Source organism: Carettochelys insculpta, chromosome 1 (assembly GCF_033958435.1).
Source record: "Carettochelys insculpta isolate YL-2023 chromosome 1, ASM3395843v1, whole genome shotgun sequence".
Taxonomy (NCBI): domain Eukaryota; kingdom Metazoa; phylum Chordata; order Testudines; family Carettochelyidae; genus Carettochelys; species Carettochelys insculpta.
Genome location: NC_134137.1, coordinates 188,593,236 through 188,620,008, shown reverse-complemented (window position 1 = coordinate 188,620,008; position 26,773 = coordinate 188,593,236). Strand labels below are relative to the sequence as shown.

General features: G+C 42.2%; 1 protein-coding gene across 1 annotated transcript in view; it reads left to right on the top strand.

Moving 5' to 3' along the window:
- NCAM2 (neural cell adhesion molecule 2) overlaps positions 1-26,773 on the top strand; it is a 591,660-nt gene that overhangs the window by 472,922 nt on the left and 91,965 nt on the right. The window lies entirely within an intron of this gene.

Below are 26,773 nucleotides of genomic sequence, written 5' to 3'. Positions count from 1 at the left end.
TATTCATCAGTTCATTGTCTGAACATCTGGGGTTCCTTTGTAATTTTGTTCTATTAGCAGCCAGTGGTGGTGTCACCAGTACGTCTTTATGTGCAACTATATGAATAGAAATTCATTACTATAATCCCCACTCCGATGAATTTAAATTTTCTGTATAAAAGCAAGCAGATAATAGTATATAATACACAGTGCACTAAAAAAACTGGGACAACTGCAAATAAATACCAAAATAGAAAATAAAGTGTTAGAAACTTTCTTTCTCAACCTTGTTTCTAAGTAAGCAAAACCTTCAAACTCATTAATTTGGGTTTATGTGTGTGCACACACATACATATGCACATTAGTCCATGGAATTCTGCCTATAATCTGTTCTTTTTTTGTATCCATGTTAATCTTTGCAATATAAATATCATATATGACAGAGAAACGTTGATTTTGGTTTTGAATAATAAATAAATCTTGGATCAGCTGAGGCAGTTTAAGGCCATTCTGTACATTTATATAGATTACATTAGTAAATGGAATACTAAATATGAATAGTTTATACAGAATTTAATCCTCAAATGGATGAAAGTGTAAATATTTCTGACTAACAATGGTGAATAAAATGACTCAGGAAATAAAGAAAACCCAGAGAATCCATTTCACAGACCAAATGCAAACTAAAAAGTAGCTCACTGCTATGCAGATATAACCACTGGCAGTTTTTGATATCTTTATTTTTCTATAGCTTGTAATTTTGTGTCTCATTGCCTTCAATAAAGGAGTAAAAACACATTGCAAAATGTGTGCTATTCTTCCTGATTTATACTGTGCTGCTCTTTAAGAAAGAGATAAAAAGCCTCTAGAAACAAATATGAGTTCTTTTTTCATAAGAAATGTATGTGTAATAAATGTATTTGACTAAGCAAAGAATGACTATTCAAAACAAATTTCACTATATACGGTATGCTATTATCACTTGTATTTCTCTTGTTTTCCCACTGTTCTTTTGTTATTGCACAGTTATACCGTTTTCAAAGTTTGTTTCTTTATGTAATATAAAGATAGATACTTACACTGAGAAAGCCACAGTGCACGTACTGATCACATATGACAGACTTCTAATTTGGCTAATATGAATTAGCCCTGTTTAAAAAAAAGTCACATAATGAAATATTTTGTATGAATAACTGAAGAACAGAAAGCATGGTGCAGCTGCAAGTTTTATTGCATCTATTTTACATTTCCACTTTGTTTATAAACTGTAAAGTACACATCAAATATTTATGCTTAGGTAAACTTAATCTGTATTTTCTAATATAAAATAACATATTTTCTGGCAGGTGTAATGTGCAAGCAAAGGAAATTCATCCCTGTGGAGAGGGTTGTTGTCAGTTAAGTGCCATCGATACTGTATTTTGAGGTTTTAAAAGCTGCAGAGGACTTCCGTTGGCCCTTTCCATGATGATAGAATCATAGGAATGTAGAGATGAAAGGGAACATGAGACATCAGCAAGTGGCAGGACCAAGTAAACTTAAACAAAGTTGGTTTACTCAACCTCTTTTTTGTAGCCTTTTGCAGAATTTAACAAAACTTGTTAGATTTTTTTTTCCTAATACCTAATCTAAATCTCCCTTTCTGCAGGCTAAATCCATTGCCATTCTCCTACCTTCAGTGGTCATGAAGAACAACTGAGAAGAGTTTTCTTCATACCAGTTCTCTCAGTTTGACAGCAAGCCATTGATAATTTCTCTTTGAATGAAATCGTTCAAAAAGTTTTGTGACCATCCTGTAATAATTTTACCTAGATGACAATTCCTTACATTACTTCTGAGAATGTCACTTGCGACTATGTCAGAAGCCTTACTAAAATCAAGATATGTAATGTTGACTGTTTCCCCGCATCAACAAGGCCAGTCACCCTGTCAAAGAAGGAAATTGTTCTTAACAAATCCAAGTTGAATATTCTTTATAACCTTATTATTACCCAGGGGCCTACACATCAAAACATTTCTTTTAGTATCTTTCCAGGTTTCTTATTTAGGCTGACTGATTTCCTGTGTTCTCTCCTTTTCTATTGTTAAGCTGGTGCTTTCCCTTTTCCTGTTATCTGGAACACAACCATCCTCAAGGAGCTCTCAGAAACAATTGTTAACATTCTTCAGAATTCTTCAGCTAATTCCTTAAATTGCTTTCAGGCCTTAATGGTTTGAATATATCAAACTTACCAAGATATTGTTTTACCTGTTCTATGCTGATGTTTGACTTCTGTTGCCTCCCCCTTGTTGCTAAAACTATCTGGTGACCATTAGCCTTTTTATTAAAGACTGAATCTTAGGGTATGTATACTGCCAGGAAGATCGACCCACTCTGGGTTGATTTTCCAGAGTTCAACTTTCTCGGAAGTGCAAACTCCATCTCTCTGAGGTTGATGTTACCCCTATATTCCATGCTAACACATAGAGTAAGGGAAGTCAATGGGAGAGTATAGAATCTAACTCTACACTAGGGAAATAACTTGATTCCAATATGTTGATTCTAGTTACACAAATGCCTTAGCTAGAACTGAGTATCTGAAATCGACTTATTTCTGTATTATAGACTTAGCCAAATTGTGCATTAACCACCTCAAATTTCTTGAAGTCAGTTATTCGTGCTCCTTCCTCAGTAAGTAGAGGACCCATATTTTCTTTTATCTTTCTCTTGCTCATTTTGTGCTTAAAGGATCACCTGTTATCACCTTGATATTTCTTGAGATAAAATTCAGTGGTGAATTTCATCCTATTGGCTAGATTATGGCACATTTTTTATACCTGCACAGGAGATTAAGAGAGCACAATTCAACCACTCACTCTCCAGCTACCCATGCTATGGATAGCAGCTTCTTGGGGGCTTACTACATCCCCCTTCATTCCCACCATGGGGCCTGCTGCATCCCTCCCACTTCTGTATGTAGGTCATGAAGAGCTGCAGTCTCACCTCACCCTCATCTCAGTGTGCCAGCATGCATAGATATGTATGCTGCACTAGGTAGTTGATGGGCACAAGATATGGATTCTCCTGGATGAAGGAAGGAAATGGAAAGCAGTTTGTTCCATAGACACAATTAGTCTCTTAGTGTTAATGAGAGATGCACATTTAGCATTCAGATAAAATAGAAAATGCAAAATCCATATAAATCAAATCAATGACTTAATGCCTTTCAAATGAACTGTGTGGTTTTAGAATTTACACCCTTTTTAGAGATTGGGCAATTTTAATAAATCAGCCACAAGAACATGTTGTGGATCATGGATAAAAATGAATACAGTTGTGCATTATAGTACACAGTCCTTACAAATAAAAAAGCAGGTAAAAATACAATGGGATTTACATGCTGTTTTTTTCTTTATTCCTGTTATTATATGCAGAGTTTTCACCAAACTGAAAGGTGTCAGAATTGTCATCAGCAGTTTCATCAGAGGAGTGAGACTTGCTAAAATAAACTAATTTGTCTTGAGTTCATCAGTACATTGAACAGTCATGGAAATTTGCCTAACTTTGTGCCCTACAGAATTGTTTTAACTTAAAATTTTGAATTTGAAAGTTTTACATGGTGTGGAGTTTTGAAGTAGATATGATCTTTTCCTTGGGCAATCCTGGGCCAGCTTCGGAAGTTCTTCCCCTCTCTGGGCTTTTGTTGTCTTTAAGAAAGTAGCAATCCTGTAACATAAGAAAAATAAAAAAAATGTATAGATGGTTGAACAAAAATCAGTGTGAGGTCAGAAAAAAAAAATCAATGAGAGCTTGTGAAATAACCACCTTTTTTGCAATCTTACAGCTTGTGATAAGGAATAAAAAGGTAGGTGTACCAAAAATGCATTGCTGCCAGTGTTTTCTGCAGTTGAGATGGAAGCAGGAAAGTTCCATTCTGAGTGTCATCAAGGCCAGTTATTTCAGTAGTTAGGGTCCTATACTGGGGATCCGAGAGACCTGGGTTCAGGTTTCTTACTTTTCTGCAGGTGGTCTTATGTGACCAAAGTCGCTTTGTCGCCACATGCCTCCGTTCTCTGTCTGTGAAATTGGGATAATGGTACTTCCCTATCTCAGAGAAACATTGAAAGGTGATGGGGTGCTGTAATAATGGGAACCTTAGATAGATATTGTGGGAGTCTTTTGATGGAGCACTTGCAGAAGTGACAATATCTGAATAATTGGAGAGGAAGGGTGGGGTGAAATGATTGTAGGCTTCCTATGTAGGCCTGAAATAACAGTTTTGTCTACTGGAAGAGTGGGTTATGCAAAACTCTCTTCTCCTAAGAGTCTCATTACCTTTCCCCATTTCTCTTGTCAGCTTTCCTCAACATATGATCTTCTCTCATTCTTCCATCTTATACTCCACATACATGACCCCCATTGCTATCCATTCTCAACCATACTCTTGGACTGGGAACTAGAAATATAGACCAAGTTCACAGTAAGAACTCGCTGTTGAGATCTGGGGAGAGAGAGGTAGTAACTGTCTAAAAGCCAGCAGTCTAGAGCTGCAGTTAGCAGTAGTGCTCTAAGAGGGCCGTACCAAATTCACAGTTCATTTTGGTCAATTTCACAGTCAGAGGTTTTTTAAAAATGTACAAGTAATAATTTTAGATATTTAAGTCTTACATTTTATGCTGTTAAAATTGTTGGGCTCATGACCCAAAAAGGAGATGTGGCCATGCTGCAGCCAGCATAGATGGGCCCTCAGTCAGCAGCCTCCATTCTCAAGCCACTCAGATCTGAAGGCAGCAGCAAAGAAATAAAGGTCTCATGGTATGGTATTGACAACTTTACTTCTGTGCTGCTGCTGGCAGGGCGCTGCCTTCAGAGGTGAGCTCTTGGTCAGCAGCCACCATTCTCTGGCCATCCAGCCCTGAAGACAGCCCAGAACTTAGGGTGGCACTAAAACAACCTCCTTAAAATAACCTTGTGGCATCCCACTCCCATGCAACTCCCTCTGGGTCAGGAATCCAAGTGTACTAAATACTGGTCTCCCTGTGAAGTCTGTATAGTACAGTCTAAATGCATGCAAAGGCCAGTTTTCTTGGGGGGACGGGAGGGGAGATGTTTTCACACTCCATGATTCATTTTTCATGGTTGTGAATTTGTTACCCTCTACATATAGGGCAGGAGGCTTTGTGTTATGGCACAGAACAGATTGGTTGAGAAAGGATACGGATCTGTAGTTTTGAAGGGCATGGTTGAGAGGAAGGGAATTTGAAAAGCAAACACCTTTCATTACCTCAGGACTGAATGGTACTATGGTTAACATACTGTATTTATATTACATCATAAGTATTGGCTGTAAGTTGTACAGTGCTTGTTCGCTGCAGTTCAGGAGCATTAAGTGAAACAAATTCTATGTGATTGGTTAGGTTTTGAGCATTAGAAGAAATACAGTGATTTTACATATCTGAAAGGGCTGTATGAAATAAAAAAACAGGAGTTTTAATGCTTTCTGGCTTTAGAAATTACTGATTTTTTGTAATGGATAGATAATCTCATTTTCCTCTCCTGGGGCTATATTTCTCAGAATGGTTATGTAATATAAGTATCATACCGGTTGCACATCTATGTGTATGTATAATTTTATCTGCTAGGCCTAATGAATTTTCATGATAACCATGGGGACTCTTTTACTCTTTAAAGAGAAAATAATTTCCCTTCACCGATAAAATACGCTTCTCAAATACTGTAGGTGAAATCTGAAAGTTACAGTATATGTATAATGAAAGAAATACTTACATGTACATTTGAAGTCTTAGGTGACACTTTTTATACCTGACGGTGAACGGGCAGTGAATAACACTTAGCACTACCGGTTGACTCACCCCAAGGGGGACATGTCCCTCCCTACCAAGGGCCCCGAGACCCCTGCCCACTTTAACAACCTTGACCTTAGCACAGGGAGAAGGCGCGGCCCCCGGAACCACGAGCTCCGGCGGGCATCACACCCCCTGACTTGAAGTGGCCAGCAGCGACAGTGAGAGAGAGAGATGGACACGGGAGACGGATTGTACTGAACTAAACAAACAAGTATTTATTATTTTAATATCTTCCTAACACACTAATAAAACTAACATAAACAGCAACATGCAAATAAGCAACAACAAGCATAAAGTAAACACATAAGACTATTCATTATGACTAAATACTTACTAATAACCTCACTTTCATCTTAGTGGATTCTTCAATTGCTGGATTGAGTTTTTATTTAGCCGGAATGCAAAAAGCTAGGTTAAAGGGTATCAGTGGACAACTTTTAAACCCTCCTGACTTTCTTATAAAGGAGGGAGGAGGTTTGCTAAGCCCCACCCCCTACGGGAGTCAGGGTGTGTTAGCTGGTGGCCGGGTAATGTACGGTGAGGTACCAACTATGCCCTTGTTACCATACGAGTCTTAAACTGCGAGAGCACGGAGCTCTTCACTGCAGGCAGCCAGGCCAGGCTGACGGATTCCTCTGGGTCCTAAACAACCCAGTTTTTTACTGTTAGAGCAGGGAGCTCCTAGCACTCTCATCTATGGCCAGGCTGTGGTAACCAAACGGTTAAAGCTCTTTTTATTGTGCCAGCTGTGTTGCAGTGACAAAGAGCAACAGAAGTCAGGCTTAGATCTTAACTAGTTACAAGTTTATTTAAGCTACAGTTATAAGCGTGCGGTTACAAAAGGCTATTGTCTACTTCTTATATGCTAGCAGAGTACAGGTGTTAACAGGTTACATTACAATCCAATACAAAGATATCTGTTACCATGTAACACAATGATATCTTAATACAACAACATCTAGTTACAGAGCTCTAATTCTTTATCTGTGTACACCAAAAAGGAGACCTTAATGTGGGTGTGTCTTACCCTCCTTGCGTCTCTCAATACCAGCGTAGCCAAGCCGGATCGGTCACTCAATTCCGCAGAAAGACAAATACGAGGTTGGGCGTCCCCAGTTGCAGACCTCGGGAGGCAATCACCTGACCCGACCAGCAGGTAGTTGGTGGAAATGCACTCAGAGTTAGAGTTCTGCTGGGCCCACCTTTATACCCCCTTAGGTTACGTATTCTCTTTCTTATCTATGGTGCCAGATCGTACTGGTCTGTCTTTTGTGACGCCAGTTTTTACAAGGGCAATTCTTACTTAATTTGCACTTGTAAGACAGGACATAAGCAATTTAGGAGTACAGGACATTCTTTTGCAGGGGCGGAGATTTCCTTTTCTGGGATGGCTGTGTGGGCATCAAATCCATCAATGCCAGCTGGGGTGATTTCCTGAGGTTCCCCCCAACCTTGTTGACAGTTTGGCCTGTTAGCCTTTTATCTGTACTTTCTGTTTCTCAGGGTCACAATGAGCTAGCACATCTGGGCCTCAATGAGAGACATCAAAGACTGTGCTGTCAGCAGCTGTTTCCGTGCCCTGTGTGCTTGTGAGGCACCTCAGTGGGGAGGGTGGGCAGCGAGCAAGCTGGCTTGTAAGGGGGAGACTTTTGTCTGGCTACAGGGTGCTAACCTGACTCAATAAATAGATGAGATCCTGGAAGGCTTCCTTCACTATCCCAGTGATCCCAATAATCAAATGGGGTCCGGGGAGGCCATTATGCTCTTCTTCCGGCCCTATATAATTATTCAAAAGTGGAGGAGTAGAAGTGGGAAGCTATGCTTTCCCTTTTAATTATCTCCACTGGTTTTTATAACGATTAACAACTGGCTTATTAATGATAACAAAATGATTATAACCTTAACAGATTCTTATGACTAACTATTTTAAAGATAAATTACTATTAGACACTAACCAAACTAAATTAAATGTGTGCTTTGGTTGTAATACCCAGCCTAGGGTTTTTTAGGCCCGGCTATGGGGCCAAGCCCCCAGGCACTGCCCCCTCCCCCATCGGGGAGAGTACACAGCAGGGGCGTGACCCCTGCTCCCCCACTGGGGGTCGCGGCACCCCAAGCTGGTGTTGTGGTGTGTTGTGGTGATGAGATTAAAGAGGCTCTGGGCAAAACCGCAAGCCTAGTAAGAAAGTTACGTGTCCAGTCGGTAGGGTTGTCTAATCCAGTTTAGTAGTCAAATCCGGTGTGAAGGTTGCAGTCAGGTAAGATGGCTGTAGATGGTTAAAGATGACAATGCAGCTGATTAAAGATGGCGGCTTCAGGGTTGAGCGACCAGGTACGCAGTACCCGCCTTGCGGCGGGCCAGTTCGCCACCCAGCCGCCGCCCCACTGAGGTCACTTGCTGCTCCTAGAGGGCGCTGCTGAGATGGAAAGGCGCGCTTCAAAGGGATGCTGAGACACTGGCGCTGAGATGGTAAGGCCGTGCGTTGAAAGAGTACAGCTGAGTGATTTCAGCAGGTGAGCCTTCGCCCTATTGCGCTGGCCTGAGGGCTGGTGGATGCTGCTTAAGCAGCCACACCTCCCTGTACAGGGTCCCACAGGGTGTTCCGTGGTCCCAAGGGCCCCTGAATGGCAGGCGAGCCCTACTTATATACACAGTTTTTATTAATAATTCATTATTCTATTATCATATTCATGGTCTGATTACCATAAAATCACGGTTTTTCAAACAGGTCCTCTGAGGTATAGAAAGTTCTGGAAAATCTTTGATTCAGCGAATCAGAGGCCTGCATGTAAATTTCTGATCATGAATATTTATGAGTTCAGGTTGCTGGGGAGCTAACTGACAAAAGGTGACCATTGGTAATGCTGCCAAATGGCAGCCTGTGACACTTTAGAATTTCATGCATCTGCATTGATTTTACACAGCCAAAGGCATGTAATCCCTGGCCCACGGGGGCGATTATGTCCCTGATGGTAAAAAATCACGACAATATCATTACTGTAATCATTGAAAGAAAGAAAACTCAGTAAGTACAGTTTTTCTCCTTTATAAATGGTAGGTCTTTTGAAGAGACAACATCATATTACAATAAATTTGATATTTCAAACTGAAATATTTTTTGTTGGCTGGGATATTTGGCAGGGACATAAGAAAATATAAAATTGTGAAATCCAGAGTTTAAATTATGTATCCACATATACATATGCATGCATATAATAATTACACAGACAGATCAGACAGCTAGCAGAGGAGAAGCGAGCACACAGAAAGCACAATAAGGACTTGCTAGACACCCACTACATCTGCAAGAGATGCAGCAAGGACTGTCACTCTCGTGTGGGTCTTTATAGTCACAATAGACACTGTAAATGAAGTCTTCAATTGAAACTTTAAAGGGCGCGATCCATAGTCTGTGCAGACTGAAGGATACCTACTACTACTAATTACACCTATTCAGTGATCATATGAGCATAACAACTCTAGTGGCAGCTGTGGGTTATGAATTGCCTTGACTCCAGTCATTCTGGGATAAAGAATGTTTGTTAGCATTGACTGATGATTTGCAGATGACACTAAGCTAGGGGGAGAGGTAGATACTCTGGAGGGTAGGGACAGGGTGCAGATTGACTTAGACAAATTCGAAGACTGGGTTGGAAGAAATCTGATGAGGTTCAATAAGGACAAGTGCAGAGTCCTGCATTTGGGCCAGAAGAATCCCAAGCATTGTTACAGGCTGGGGTCTGACTGGCTCAGTAGTAGTTTTTCAGAAAAGGACCTGTGAGTTGAAGTGGACGAGAAGCTGGACATGGGTCAACAGTGTGCCGTTGTAGCGAAGAAAGCTAATGGCATATTAGGTTGCATCAAGAGGGGCGTTGCCAGTAGATCCAGAGAAGTGATTATTCCTCTTTATTCAGCTTTGGTGAGGCCGCATCTGGAGTACTGTCTCCAGTTCTGGGCCCCCAGTTACAGGAAGGATGTGGATACACTGGAGAGGGTCCAGCGGAGGGCGACCAAAATAATTAGGGGGCTGGAACATATGACTTATGAAGAAAGGTTGAGGGAATTGGGACTGTTTAGTATGCAGAAGAGAAGACTGAGGGGGGACTTGATAACAGCCTTCAACTTACTGAAGGGAGGTTGCAAAGAGGCTGGAGAGAGGCTGTTCACAGTGGTCATGGATGACAGAACATGGAACAATGGTCTCAAGTTGCAGTTGGAAAGGTCCAGGTTGAACATTAGGAACAACTTTTTCACTAGGAGGGTGGTGAAGCATTGGAATGGTCTAACCAGGGAGGTAGTGGAGTCTCCATCCCTGAAGGTGTTTAAGTCTCGCCTCAACAAAGCCCTGGTGGGGCTGATCTGATGGCTTTGGTCCTGCTTAGTGCAGGGGGCTGGACTCCGTGGCTTTATGTCTCTTCCAGCTCTGTTGTTCTATGATTCTATGATTCTGTAATTTCTTTGCAGTAGATTGCATCCATGTCAACTTTATTAGATCCCTTAGCAGCCTCTGTCACCATTGATTACAAGGTATTGTAAACAGGGCAACGGCCCTGTAGCAGTGCATGCATTAACTCCTTGAGTGCCTTCACTCCTTTTTAGTATAAGGAGAACAGCAGGTATCTCCATCAAATTACTGAGACGGTGGAATAAACTGCAGGTTGGATGAAGGCTACCTGACAGGCCACACTTAATCTGTATGTGGCAAAGGTATTAACTAGACTGGAGGCAGAAAAAGAGGGACATCAGCAGCACTGGCAGTATAAGTTTGACAGCCTTTCCAGAAGGTATGCACACCTTATTTGTGGCATGTGTTCTTTGTTTAGTAGTCTTGCTTGAGCCCTGTCTACTAATGGAATCTGGATGGTACGTACATTAAACACTGCATTATTCCAGATTAATTTGGTAGGGGGGAGCAAGTACAAGCCCTTATATGAGAGCCTATCTTGATCTTTCTTGGGAGTGTCAAGTAACAAGAAAACAATTCATTATTCATTAGGTGGAATAATGTAAGTGGTCCATAAACTGTACTGTCTCCTCACGGACTCCAGGTGGAGAGTAAGGTGTTAGTTTTGAATAAGGCCATCTACCTTTGAAGAGTTTGCTACAGAAGAGCCAATCTTTCCTAATTCTGTACTGTTTTGTTGCAGCTGAAATTGCCAAATATGCTCATAGTGGCGCTTAAACTTCCCTCTATTTGAAAACTGGTTATACTCAGGCATGGATCTCTTATCATTTTGACATGTTGCAAAGCTCAACAGTTTTTGTTTTCCAGAAGTTTGGGATGAATCTGGATGATATTTATCGACAGGGTGTTAGGGTTGATAAAGGTAAAATATTGGCTGTATGGGGCAGGTGATTTCTAGTAGAATTTGTAATAATGTTAATTTATCATTTAGATTAGGAGTCATCAACCTTTGACAGGCCACAAGACATTTTGTTTACATTAGCCATCTTCAGGTGTGGCTCCTTGCAGCTCGCGGTGGCTTGAAATTGCCATTCCTGGCCCATGGGAGCTACGGGAAGAGGCACAGACTACAGAGTATGCTCCAGCTCCCATGGGCCAGGAACAGCAAACTGCAGCCACTTGGAGCTATGAGAGGGTGTGACTGCAGACAGCCAATGTACACAAAATGTCCCATGGCCAGCCAAAAGAATACCTTGATGGGCCATGTGTCATGGGTTGCCAATCCGTCATTTGGACTATAACTCTTTGGAGGATAAACCTTCTATAACTGTTGTGTTTGGACAGTGCCTAGCACAAGAAGGCTTTCCTCCTGGTGGGTCACAACATAGTGATCTAATAAACATGATCATTAATAATAAAAAAGTTTACATTCTAAATGGTCTATATAGAGAGATGTGTATTTGTATAAGTGCTATATACATTTACACAACTACGCTTTGCTTATAGCTACAATTGATAGAGTTCTAGTACTATTTTTTTAAATTAATAGACATATTTATGACTTTTAATTTCATTTTATGACTTGTTATTGTTTTCTTTGGGAAGTATCATAGGCTTTTGCATTTCATGTGTAGTCTCAGATGACCTCTTAGGGTGGAATATATAATACTGCACAAAATATTATTAGCATATTTTCATATTATTCTGGAAGTAAACATGTTACAAGATCATTTTACTTGCTCCCCCCATCCTGTTCCCAGGCAGGTCTTTTTTCCTCTCCTTCTGTACCTCTGGAATAATCACATGCATCTGGAGACCAAAAGCAAAGTCTCTCTTTTTCACTTTCAGTTTGTGACTATGCAAATTATATTGCCATACTGGTTTAGGTTTCTATCCCATACATGCCTGACCCATCGGTAATCACAGCCCTCTCACTATGGTCTGTGATAAGAAGGAAAAACAGGGATCACAACAGGAATTCCATCTGGCTATTCTACCTGTTCTGCCTGCAGGAGGTCTCCACAGACACCTACTAAGATGTGTGAATCTACGGTTGTTTCTACACAGGCCACTTCCTCCAAAAGTGGCACGCTAATACACGGAGTGAAATATGCTAATGAGATGTGGATGCAAATTCCCCATGCATCATTAGCATAACGTCATGTGATTTGGAGTCCGGAAGACTGTTCTTCCGGACTCCAAAATGCCATGTAGAGGCACGGCATTTGGGAAGAAGGGGCCTCTGGAAGAAGGACTTCCTTCCAGAAGCTCCCCCCCCCCCCAGGGGGCCACGCTTCTACATTTTGGAGTCCGGAAGAACGGTCTTCTGGACTCCAAATCACATGATGTTTTGCTAATGAGGCACAGGGAATTTGCATCTGTGCCTCAGCATATTTCTCTCCGTTTATTAGCATGCCACTTCCAAAGGAAGTGTCCTGTGTAGAAATGGCCTACCTGTTTACCACTCTTAGCAGCAGAGGTCACGCCTTTTTCAGACTTTCTTGACCTTCACGCTAGCTTTTGGCCACTCAGAACATGTCTACACTACAATGAAATACCTAAGATGGCTCATGTTGGTTGACTTATGCTCACGGAGCTTAAATTGTTGAGCTACAAAATTGTATTGTAGATGTCCCAGATGCCCACAAGGAGCAGGGAGGGTATCACTTACCTGGTTCCAGTCCAAGTCTGTATGTCTACAGTGCAGTTTTATGGGCCCTCAACCTGAGTTCCATGAGCCCAAGTCAGCTGACACAAACCAGTCATGGTTGTGTTATTGCAGTGTAGACGTATGCTTTGGCAGACCCTTACCACAAGAGAACTGACAACCACACTGTTTCTCTTCAGGTCTCCAATTAAGCGGGAAAGTTCTTTCCCCTTCTCCCCCGCCATGAGATATGCCTTTTATTTCCTGTCTGTTCTCCCAGCAGGCATTGCCACATGATCAGTCAAATGCTCCATTAAAAAAAAACAAAACACCTACAAGGAATGGAATGCCATGCCTTAATGGAGAGGAGACATCATAACAGGGGTAATGGCAATGCTGGACCCTTAAAGAGCCAGTGCCTTATTATAGTAAAATAATATGGTTTGTTCCTATTCTTTATCACTTATTATTGTATAGTACATTAATTCAGTAAAAAGTTGATTTATGAACAGAAGTCCCAGCTCTGTAGCCCTTATATGCTCATGTCTCCAATGAAGGTTAATAGTTTTCGTGATCAGAAAAGCTGCATGATTTGGCACAGAATTTTTTTGTTACTTCAGAGGTTTTGAAAAAATAAACCATCCTCTGAACTTGATTTATGAAAAGGATTTTAACTTTGTCAGATTATGTATATAATTTTATACTACCATAACTTGGTTCTATTAAAAGTATAGCAATGACAATTACAACTATATTTAGGTGAAACATTTTAAAAATATCTGTTTTGAACATTCATCGTATCTCTGGAAGGAATCCTATGGAAGAATGCTTGTTTCCTCATCCCAGTGTGCCATGGGAGTGTTTTTTTCTTAAACCTCTCAGGGAACAGTAGAAATCTCCATCCACTTCTGGTTTCCCTGTCTTACTCTCAAGGTTCTGCAAGGTGAAAACTGCTTCTGACTGAGGGCTGGATACAGCTTCCTTCAGACCGTACATTGGCCAGAAAGGAAGTACAGAAATGTTTGGGTTTGCAAACCTGAAAACAGAATTGGATTCTATATTGCCATTTTTCCAAAGCACCAATGTCTGTTAGTAAATATAATAAAATTGTGGCTGTGTCTACACTTGCATTCCTCTTTCAAAAGAGGTATGCAAATGAGGAAAATTCAAAATGCAAACGAGGTGCAGATTTGTATATCTGGAACATCATTTGCATATTCTTATTTAGAAATAACTTCTTTTGAAAGAAGAAAACCAGTGCTCTTTTGAAAGTAAACCCCATCTTTGAAAGAATCCTTTTTCCCTGTTTCCTATCTGCTGTTAGGAATGAGGGGATTTCAAAATTGCCGGGGTCCTTTCGAAAAGAAGCCCCATCTGGATGAGCCACGTGGTGGCAAGCTGCATCAATTTCGAAGTGCCATGGTGCCAGCATTCTAATGAGGCCCTGAATATGTCTTTCAGTGCTTCATTAGTAAACTCTGAAATGGCCATTTGCATGGCCATTTCGAAGTTTTGGGCTAGTGTAGATGTAGCCAGTGTGACAAGTATTTATGTTTCTGAGCACTACACTTTTGGCTGTCAGGAAGTTGATAGACCCATACTGAAAATTAAAGAGAGAAGGAGAAAGCGAGAAGAAGAAGTGATTCATTTTAAACAGGTACCTTTCAGGGATTCAATAATGTGTATAAGTGGATTGATGTATATTTGAACATGTTGTTGCTTCAGCTGAGGAGAAGAAAAAGAGTACCAAGTAATCATGATAAAAAATAGTCTAGCTTCTGTTCTTGTTGCAGAATAGTATCATTTTGTAAGTAAAATATATCCTGTATAAAATAAGGCAACATCTCTGAGAATCTGAAGTGGAGAAAGGAAACTGCAGTAAAATAGGAAGTGTGCTGTCAAGCCAGAATATTGTGAGACTTATCAAGCTACATACAGAATTATGTGAAATAACAGTAAAGAAATATATGAAGAAATCAGGAGGGTGATATATACATATCTCGCAGAACTGGAATCAACCTTGAAAGGTCACTGAGTCCAGTCTCTTACCCTCACAGCATTACTTGTCACCATCCCTGACAGGTTTTATTTTTTTTTCCAGTCTACCCTATCCCAGACCCTGAGAAGGCCTTCACAAAGATAGCGCTCGTAACCCAGGGTTTACAAAGCCAAAGCTCTAACCACTGAGATATCCACCCCTCCTCCCCACATGGAAAGCATGAGACATTTCAAAATTGCTTAAAAAGGAAACTACTGCTAATATCCATGAGGAAAGCGAAAAGAAGAAAGGGATGTGGGACTAGCCTTTTGAAACTAACACCAAGTACAAAGCAATGTATTTAAAATTTACTGAAGTGATGAGTGGTGGAAGTTACGGAACAGAGTTTTATTGGGTTATAAAATGTTAATATATGTGTTCCACACTGTTGGCAAAGTTTGCATATGGAAAACGGATGGACAAGTCCTAAGAAAAGGACAATTGAGTCCATATTGTTAAGCATGATGGAGGTAGTGTTATAAATGGTATATATTCTGAAAGTTTCAGCAAGCTGTGTTTTACTGATGGCATAATGAAAGGGCAGTTAAATGACAGGAGCATCACACATGGTCATATTGAAATAAGCCTTCTTCCTCTTGCTAATCAGGACATTAACATGAAGGTATTTATGTGCTGTATTAGTGTAAAGAGATTGTGAACAAAATCTGAGGGAGAGTTGAGAGAGCCTTATTTCTATACCTGTGAGCTTGGCACCAGTGTGATTGATATTAGAAATGATTAGGACAGTGCCGAAAGGGGCCTCCTGGGGCTCTCCAACACTCAGGTCTCACGCAGCTGAAAAAGGAAGGAGTGAGTTCATAGTTAAGCACTCCAATCCTTTCTCATAGCTTAGTCCAGCTCTTCCCTGTGGAGGGCTTGTCGCACAAGCAGTAACCCTTGTCGTCTATGGCTTCTTGCTATCCCGAGGTTCTGTGAGAGTACACAGGAGGCCGGGCATGGGGTCAGAATGTGTTTCAATGATGGGTGAGAGCAATGCATCTCTGCCCCCTATTACCCTGGTTTAAGGAGAGATTTTAGGCCCCAAGTGGCCCTTTATACCTTGCTGATGATGGCTCAGTTTCTGAACTGACAGCTGGCTCCCATCTCTGTTCAGGGCACTTGTCCATCTCAGAGCTGAATAACAACCTGAAAATCCTGACCTTACATGCCCAGGGTGAGAGATGGAAAGGGTGTGGGCAGGGCAGCAGTGACAGCAGCAGCAGTATATAAAGTGTGGTAGCACCAGAAGAGGGAACGGTTCTGAGGGACTACTTAGTTATGTGCACATACGGAATGAAGGCAGCTCAGGGGAAGATGCCTCACTGTATTCCTCTGTTTTTCCTCCTGTTATCATAGTCAAGTGATTTGAATCTAGTGCACTGGTATGAAAAAGAACAGTAGCTAAGAAAACCTTCATCAACAAGCAGCTGAAAAAGTCTATTATGGATACCTAGAAGAAACTGTTTCCTATTTGCCAAAAATATTTCATATGCTTCCAAAAAGATTTTAGTAAGGCTTTGTCTAAACTTGCATTCCTCTTTCAAAAGAGGTATGCAAATAAGATGAATCGAAAATGCAAATGAGGTGAAGATTTTCATGTCTGGCACATCATTTGCATGTTCTTATTTCGAAATAGCTTCTTTCAAAAGAAGAAAGCCAGTGTAGGCACTGCTCTTTGGAAAGTAAACCCCATTTTCAAAAGAATCCTTCTTCCCTTTTTTTATTATTTTGAAGTAATATGCAAATAAGGGGCCAGATATGCAAATCTGCACCTCATTTGCATTTGCAATTTCCCTTATTTGCATATCTTTTTCAAAAGAGGGATGCAAGTATAGACACAGCCTAAGAATGAAAGCAATCTAGAGAAGAAAAATATGAAAAGCAATGATGAAAAAGAAATCTTAAAATATGTTTGGGTTTTGCTTATATTTGACATACGTATCTAAATGTCATGGACAACTAAACTCAGATGTTACAGTTACATGATTCTTGACAATCACAGTTAAGAGTCAAATTTTATTAATCTTTTAGTGAGTGGGGTGCTGACAACACAATAATCACACTGATATCTGTGGGGTGGTTTGTGAAGTAAACTGTGATACAGTGTAAGGGTTGCAGAATTAAGTTCTAAGCCATAGATTGATATTACTGACCCTTAGTATCTGAAACAACAAATTAAAAAAATCTGGTAACACTGTGAAACATCACTAATAAGGAACATTAGCAGCTTTTTTATTCTTAGCCTATGGTCTACAAAACCTGTAGTGCAACTGTATGTTTTCTCTTTGTTTTTATAATTGGCTTTTGCAAGCTCATTACCTGAAAGGCAGGCAATGAACATATTTTTGTATTACATCCAGGGTTGTTGAACAATTCGCTGATAACACGTAACACAGATCCATTTAAGTAAGTTTCTCTTAAGAGATTATGGTTCTATTTATTTCTCCAAGTTCAGAATACTTCACTGAAATGTTTGCTGAACCATAATTCGGATTCAGTGTAGCTGAAAATTTCTCTTTAAACCAAATAAAATGGAAAATGAAATTGCAAGTATAAATAAGTATCCTCATCCAAACCTAATCCTTGCTAATGAGAAACTATATACTAAAGAATGTCTTAGAAGACAGCATAATTGTTTACTTCATAGTAAAGTTGATTCACTACTGTTGAATTAATCCATTTTCAAGCCCATTATAAAGTGCTGATAATTCTGGATTTACATCTGGGCTGTATGATATATGCTGGTGTGTCTTTGACTTGTATACCCGTATGAAGTGGAACTCAGGATTTCTTTAATGTAAAGATTGGTCTCTCTCTAAAAGTTTAAATTCAGATTAGATTTCAGCATTTATAGGACCTGCCATTTGTGTTCATTGAACATTATGAGCTATTGAGAGTTTGATCCAGTGTCCATTGAAGTCAATGAAAAGATTTATCCTAACTTCTTCTTTGTTTGGAATAGACTCGAACAGTCTTCATTTTGTTTAATTTCTGACACTTCATATTTTATAACTATAATCATTCCAATTCTGTATTGTTAGCATTTCTTATTAGATTTAATTCAGTTAAAACCTGTATCAGATATGGTCTCTAAAGTATCTGTTGATATGATGTTCATGCAGTTTCTTTAGATTCTTTCTGTGTACCTGACATCTTGGAATCTTTACATTACCTAATAAAAATGAAAAGTAAGTATTTGGAGGAAGAAAATATTAATAGGGTAATTGTGCTTTGGTGACTATGTACAAAACATCTCATACATTTTTGCCAAGTGCAGAGCTTTTTTTGTACATCCGTTAGAGAAAATTATATTTTAAAATGAAATGATCCATGTAACAGTTTTTTTGATTCAAAGGTAATTAGGCTGCCATTTTTTTAATTTCAACACTGCAGTAATTTTACATTGTATCTACAGACTGCTGCAATTTTCTGACAGCATCATTATCTCACTGATTTTTATTAGGTCTGCATTTAGTTTTGAATTTTTATTAAACAGAGACTATTTAAAGTCCAAACCTGTTTCTGTGAAAGTAAATGGGAATTGTGCCATTGATTTCAATGGGGTAAGCATTGGACACTTAATTATGTTTCTCTACAATTGCAGTATGTAGCTTGAAATATTTTCATCATTAAAATGCATTGCATAGTCTTTGTCATATTCTGACATTTACAGCCAGATGCTTGAATCATCATTTATTAAATGAGTTATTTGGGCAAGGCAGAAAGATGGAATTGGGGCAATGAAACTGTTTCTGAATATGAATCAACACAATTCTGACTGCAAAGCAACCCCACTAAAATTATTTTCCTTCTAATTTATTTCCAATCAGACTACGTCCACATTCACTGCTTGAGAAAACTTCTGTGGCCGAGACCACAAGATAAAATTTTGTGGCATAACGGAGTCCCATTGTTTGCACTCTTGGGATGAGGTAGAGGGGGGGTCAATATAATATGCTTATGAAACCTAAAATAATTCCATTTTCATATCCTACTGTGATAACAAAGCAATGTGCACTGCCTGATCTGGGTACTAAAAAATCTTCTTTAAAAATATGGTTAGATTTATGACTCCATTTGTTTCACTACGAACCATGCCATAGCAATCTCTGCACTTTACATAGATACACTATTCTGCTTAATTGCCATTAAAATCCTGTGATAATGAATGCTTCTTAAACTGAAACATTTATAGAGTGCCTCTGAAATATTGTTTGATTTTACTTGCAGAGACTGAATTTCTCTCATTTCTTGCCCCCCCCACCACCCAAGTGTTACATCCCTTGCAGATTTCCTTCTACAATTTTGGGTCACACTTCTCTTGACCAGGCCTTTCTAATCCTGCAGAACTATTGTCTGCCACCGTATGATTTGCAAACTAGACCTAGGTCCTTACCAGTGGGAGAGCAAAATTTAAGCAGTTTAGGTTTATGTACCATATTTATAGGTCCAGTAACGCCTTCAAAACTGGAGAAACTCTTCTTCCCCCTGCAGAGCAATTGCTCAACATGTATGACTTGACACAAGTAAATCACACCCATGTTGAGCAGTTATTCTGTTAGTAATCCCAATAAAGTCAAGGAATCTACCTGCAGAAGAGAGTAAGGTGCTGTTTAATGTATTGGCCTTTTTGAGAATCAGATATGACAAATGCTGGTCACATCCCTTAATGCACTTCTGCATGAAGCTCAGAGGCTATGGGGGGGGCAGGCAGCATAAGAACCTTCAACAGAATAGAAGTAAAGGTGGCAGAATATGACTCTAAATTGCTCCTGCTCCTTGGACCAACAGAATCATGCATGTATACGGTACGTAGTGCACACATTGATAAACCCCAGAGGTTTATTTTAGATTGTGAAGATACTTTGTAAATGAATACCTTATCGCTGCAGTGACCCCTCTGAAAGTTTGCCACGCTGATCACCCTGAGTCATTCAGTCACTGAGTACTAAGGTGACCATCCACCCTGTATTTTGCAGGACGATCCCAAATCTGGGATGACAAAAAGGCATCCCTTCTTATTTTTTAAAAGGAACTAATAGTCGGGTATTTGGGCACTCCCCCCACTGACCTTTTCTGCCAGCAGCTGCACAGGCACAGCTGCTGGCAAGGTAGGAGGTAGGTCACATCCCTGAGCCTCAGGGATGCAGCGGAAGAGTAGGTGGCTGCTGCATCCCTGCTGCTTCCCCAGGCTCTCGGGGAAGACTGGTGGCTGCGCCTTCCTGAGCACTGGGGGCTGCCACTTCCCTGGGGCTCAGGGAGCACTGGGGGCTCCTGCTTTTCTGGGGCTTGGGGACGGCCAGTAACTGTCACCTCCTTCCCGGCTTCCCAGGGCTTGGCGAAGCTGCCCTGCCCCACATATGGTTGCCCTACCCAGTACTGTTAACTGGAAGCTGAAAACTTTGTTTAAAGCGAGTCCAAGATCATTCTGTGCTAGGAGAGAGAGGACCTGGGCATTATTGTACAGTAAGGTCTCAGAATACGTGAACCCAGAGTACACAACCCTGCTCTCACATGGCTGATCCCCAATTCCTACAGTAAACCCTGGAAATGCACAATTTCCAGATGCACTTAACTCTCTCCTGCCCGGCCCTTGGTTCTGCATGGCCCCAGCTCAGTGCCCCTCCCCCCGCCAGCACCGCTCACCACCTGCACATAGCTTCTACTCACCCCCCATCCCCGCCTCTGTCTCAAGCTCACCACTCCTCAGGTGTGACTCTGGCTAACCTCCCTGGCTCTGGTTCCACCCCGCCTGCCAGCTCACTGCCTGCACATGGCTCTGGCTCACCCCCCACACCCACACCAGGTTCTGGCTCTGGCTCACCACCCCTCACATGTGGCTCAACTCCCCTCTGGTTTAAACCCCCATGCATGGCCCCGGTTCCATCCTCCCACCCCAATTCAACCCCCTGTGCATGGCTCCAGTTCAACCCCTCCAGTGACCTGGTTCAACCTCCCCCCGCCCCCTCCCAGCACAGCTCCTGTTCAGCTCCCCACCACCCTGCTTCACACCGTTCACACATGGCCCCAGTTCCATCCTCCCACCCCAGTTTAAACCCCCTGCATGCGGCTCCATTTCAACCCATCCCCCTGCCCTGGTTCAACCCCCGCCACATGCAGCCCCAGTTCAAACCTGCCATGGCCTGGCTCACCACCCAAGCAGGGCTCTGGCTCACCACCCCTGTGCACATCTCTGACTCAGCTCCACCCCTCACCCCCCTTGCAGTCCTAACCCACCCCAGGCTTAGCCCCCCCCGCCCCCCCACTGCATCCCATGGCCCTCACCCACTGCCAGAATTAACCCTACCCAACTCCCTCCCCCACCCTTTCTGCTTACCTTACCTTTCTGCTACTTCTCTGGCTGAAGAACATATGTTCCACCAGGGAAAAAGCCAGACCCCCACTTACACAAAATTTCGGTTATGCGAGGATGTGTGGAACGGAACCCTCACGTAACTCAAGGATCTACTCTGATCAGATTCGACTGTAATGGGTGCATACATTACACATTTGGATGATTGCTCTATTTAATTATGCTGTGTAGTCCAAAATGTCTCATTACAAAGTAGGAGACTCATAGAATACTAGAACTGTAAGGGATCTCAAGAGGTCATTAAATCCAATCCCCTGCCCTCACAGCAGGACCAAACACCATCTAGTTCATCCCTGTTAGATGCTTATAAATTGTATTACCTAACAATGAAACGTCCACTGGTTCTCTGTATCTTCAAAAACAACAAGAAGTCCTGTGGCACCTTATAGACTAACAGATATTTTGGGACATAAGCTTTCGTGGACGCAAAGACCCGCTTCGTCAGATGCATAAGTGGGGCCATTTCAGAGGAGGGTTTAAAGAGGGAGTCTTAGGCAGGGGGAGGGCCAGAGCTAACAAGGTCTGTTCAGTCAGGGTGAATGTGGGCCATTATCAGCAGTGGATGTGGAGTTGTGAACATCAAGAGAGGAGAAATCTAGGGAGGATATGGGCCATTATCTGTAGCTAATGTGGAGGTGTGAGCGTCAAGAGCTGAGAAACTGCTTTTGTGATGGGCCAACCACTCCCAGTCTCTGTCCAGTCCTTGGTTGATGGTGTCAAATTTGCAAATGAATTTCAGCTCTGAACTTTCTCTTTGCAGTTTATTTTTGAAGTTTTTTTGTTGTAGGACTACTACTTTTAAATCTGTTACTGAGGGTCCAAGGAGATTGATGTGTTCTCCTACAGGTTTTGGGATGTTACCATTCCTGATGTCTGATTTGTGTCAATTTATTCTTTTACATAGAGATTGTCCATTTTGGCCAATGTAAATTGCAGTGGGGCTTTGCTGGCATATGATGTTATATATGGTATTAGTAGGTGCAGGTGAAAGAGCCCCTGATGGTGTGGTTCTCTGATGTCCTAGTAAGCTCTGGATATTCCACACTTCAATGATATAGTTCCTCTATTTAACACCACCTGGCTACTATTCTAATGCCTCTAAGAATGGGATCCTACATAATATTATGATTTATCTTAATGTCTCACTTCTTTCTAAGAATGCAATCATAAAACAATCTGGGGACTATATCATACACTCAGATTTTTTAAGCAGAATTTTCCATCTATGGCAATGCTTGGGGCCAGATTATGCTTTCAGATTTCAAGCATGTTGTTTTCACACAGTTGTTTTTCAGAACACGGTTTCAGAAACGCAGCAATATGTAGGGAATTCAGATGTAGGCCGTGATCCTTTAAACACTGAAAACATGAATAGTTTTGCTCATTTAAGCAGTCCCATATATTCAATCATGTACATATGCATTTGCAGGCTTGGGCACTTAGATTTTATGGGCTTGTTATTACATTAGGATTTGATTAATGGCAGACTCATAGCCACAGTCTGATGCTGTTTAAATTTTAAAAAAACATTTGCCATGCCACTAATTTTTTGTGTGCCCAAAGGTTTATTTGGAATGCTGTTGTGCAGATGTGAAAAGCAGTCATGGCTCAAAGCCATACCAAACAGTTCTGCTGCTTATTATACTCGTCATTTAATTTTACTATAGTCAAATGCTATGTATTGTAAAATTGCATTTATTCTGACAATGAATATTTTCATTAGATATCTTTATTTTTCGATAAATAATTGCTAATGATTTATACTTTCATTTTTGAAATCATAAGAAAGAATGATAAAACTTAGGAATGCTGTCAGACATACGTGTTGCTTTGTTTCTGAGAAAAGAGGCACCATGTGCCACTGACTAATTCATATAATATGCTCATAACATAGTGTGAAATAAGTAAATTTCTGTTTTCCAACATTCATTAAACTCATTTAGCGCCACCCGTAATGTGGTGTCTTTTTTGATATAGAAAACAAAAGGCTTCCAGGATAGGCATGATAACAAATTTGGAGTCAGTATAGCTGGATCTACACTATGCAAGGGCTAGGCCAGACCCACCTCACCACTAGGGTGAGCCAGCTTCACCCTAGCACCAGGGTGACCCCACAGCTGGAGGAACCATCAGTGAGTTCAGGAGGACTCCACTGGGATCCCAATGCTGTCCCCTGTAGGATGACTGAAATCATGAAGTGGCGGCATGGCATGGCACAGAGTGACAGTCGCAAACCTGGGACCAACTGTTGTCCCACTGTGACACCACCGCCAGCATCTGGCAGGACATGAAGGCCCAGCTGCCCAGGGCTGCTGCCCCTGCTGCTGCCTGCCCCACCATCCTGCCCCTGTCAGATTTTCTGCAGGGCATCCTGGACATGCTGCAGTAGCTGAGGGCCATGCCAGCCCCTGGTCCCCAAGTCCCCTCTGTTCTCCCAGTCTGTCCAAACCCAACCACAGTCCCAGTGCCTCCATACCTCCCCCTGCTCCTGGCCCCAGCCGAGCTCTAATGGAGGCCCCAAATCCATGACAGGAGGGTATCCTAAGGTCATTGACACTTAGTATCCCACTCCCCCTCATGTATGTGGATCCCCCACCTCCTCCATGGTTTGAGGCCTCCCTGCAGCTCCTGTCCCAAGACCCTCTCTCACTGTATATATTTCAAATATTTTTGCACTGTGCTTTATTGTAAATAGTTTGTAATTACTCTGGTTCTTTTTAACATGATTTTCTCTGGTTAAATAAAATAGTTAATCATTCACCACCCTCTTTACTGGGGAGAGGTCAGGGGGTGAGTGGGTGAAGTGAAGGGTTGTGATGGGGAAGAGGTAGGCCTGAGGGCCCTATTGGGGGAAACTGGGGATGCTTATTGGGGACCATGTTTGAAGTTCTCCCTCAGGGCCTCACGGATCCATACCCCATACTGATGGGCCTGGCAGATCAGAGCTGTGACTAGCTGCTTATATTGGTGACTGGTGACCACTCCCCACCCCGGGAGGAATGTCTCCCTCCTCTTCTCCACTATGTTCTGCAGAGCACACTATGCCACCACAACTTGGGGGGACATTGTGCTCCCTCACATCCAGGCCAATGGGCAGACACCTAAAGCATGCCTGGAAGTGGCTGAAGCTGCACTCAGTCTGCATCCTGGCCTGGTTGAGAAGGCATTGAAATGTTCCTGCCTCAGGTCCAGCTGGCTGATATAAGTCTTCATGAGCCATGGCATGAGGTGGTAGGCCACATCCCCCAAAATGCACAGTGGCATCTGAACATGTCTCACCACCAGCTCACAGTGGGGGACATATGTGCCCACCTCCATCTTCTGGCACAGGCAGGGGTTATGGAACACCTGGGTGTCATGTGGCTGTCCAGGAGTCTGTACATCTGTGAACTGGCCACAGCGATCAACCAGGGCCTGCAGTGTCATTGAGGGGTATCTCTTCCATTTGATATACTTGGCCATACCATGATCTGGGGCACAGGTCAGGATGTGGGTCCCATTGAAGGCCCTGATGCAGGACAGGAACCCCCGGGCAGCAAATCCATCCACAACTGTATTCACTTCTCCCATATGGATGACCCTCCAGAGCAGGATGATGCTGATGGCCGCCGCAACCAGCAGAGGGAGAGGACCGAACACACACATCAGAGACTGAGGAGGGAATCCCTGGGCTCTGGCGGGGCAGGCAGTCCATTGGGTGCCTGGCCATCTTCCCTAAGCTGTCTGGGAGCTCTCCCTGTGAGGTTTCCCCCCATTCTCACCTCACCTCTCACACCCCAACCCTGCTTCCATAGGGTCCCAGTAGGGAGGGATAACCTCCTCCCAACAAAAAAGTCTGTTGGCAAATTGCTCTAATCTAGACATAGCCTAAGGTTAAGGAGCAAATGGATGATTTACAGACGATGGGCAGAGCCAGATTCTGGGCTATTTCAGATGAGCACTTGGTGAAGCTCACAATATGAGAAAACTGGTACTGGATGCAGACCTGTCTGAAAAACTTCTCTGATAAGCTCTCACCACCCCTCATCAGAGAGGATCTTGTGTGGACAGAAGGCAGTGAGGGAAGCCTCTAACATATGTGACCCAGAAAGGGTGGGAGGGGGCATACTCCCTCCCAACCCCCTTCCTTGGTTCTTTGCTTTGCCACTGAGTGGGCCAAGGGAGATGAGACCGGTGCCGTCTCTGTTTGCCTATTTAAGTTAGTGTAGGCTTTTATAAAACCTCTTACTTTCCAGTTCACACCTCACCATCCCTCCTCTTGAGTTGTGATTAGATTCGGTACTATTTGTGAGGCTGTGGACCTGACTGATCAGTGATCATCTGTTTTTTTTTTAGGAATCAGGGATGAATTTTTCTCAGAGGATCAAATTGCTATGTCATTTGGTGGGTTGTTTTGCCCTCCCTGCAGCCTCCTGGAGGTGGAGTTTTGTTGGAAGTAATAGGATTCAAAGCTCAGATAATATTATTCAGACTGTTGACTTGTTGAAACTTGCAGCCGCGGCCACTGTGAGTAAAGGCTGAAAAGGGCCAGTTCTCAGAACTCAGTGTGCCAGGGGATTTTGTTGCTGGATCTCACATAGGTTGGGGGAGGAACCTGAAGCCTTTAGAGAATGTTGTGCTCCCCCAACCCAGCCTTCAGATTATCCTTGATTTTGTTTGTGGTGAGTGAGATTTCACAGATGATCCAAGTCTATGTCATAGTTCAGGAGGGTCCAACCAGAGTGTCTGTGGTTAAAGCCCTGTAACCAACTAAGTCCCTGGTTTGTGAGAACAAGGGGTGTTCAGGGTAGTCTCCTCACATAATGTATAATTAATTTATTTTCAGCCTACTGTTTACACCCATTCCAGGGGTTTGTCATTCACATACTTACTCAAATCACAGCCAAAGGAGGCACTACCTCAGCTAGCTTTCATGTGGAAATAAGTAAGCCCATGCCCTCTTTTTCAGATCTGTACGTTCTATATTGGTAACCTGCAGGGGGCAGGTAACAGAACAACCACTGAAGCAGCCCCATGCTACCTGAGGTTATGTCAACAAAGCACGGACCAGCTGATTCATGGGACTTGGGTGTCTGAGCTCTAAAATTGCTGGGTAGATATTTCAGACTGGAGCTCAAGCTCTGGAACCCTACAGTGAAGGATGGTCCCAGGGCCAAGCCTATAATCGGATCATGTACACATCAACCTTTAGCTCTGCAGTGCAAGTTGGAGTAAGTTCATGTGGGCCAACCATGAGTAAGCCATGCATATTTGTATTCCACTGTCAGCATAGCCAGAGCGTCCCTGAAATGGTGACATCATCTAAAGGTATCTAAGACAACTGTTTGATCATGGAGTGAGGCAAAAGTTCTCTAGTGTTATTGGGGAATTAGGCACAATGTCTCACAGGGATATAACGTAGAAATATGAAGCAGTACTAAGCTCTTTATTGTTGCACCTGACTTCTGTAACTCCTAGGCTGATGTCTGCAGATGGCTTAACTT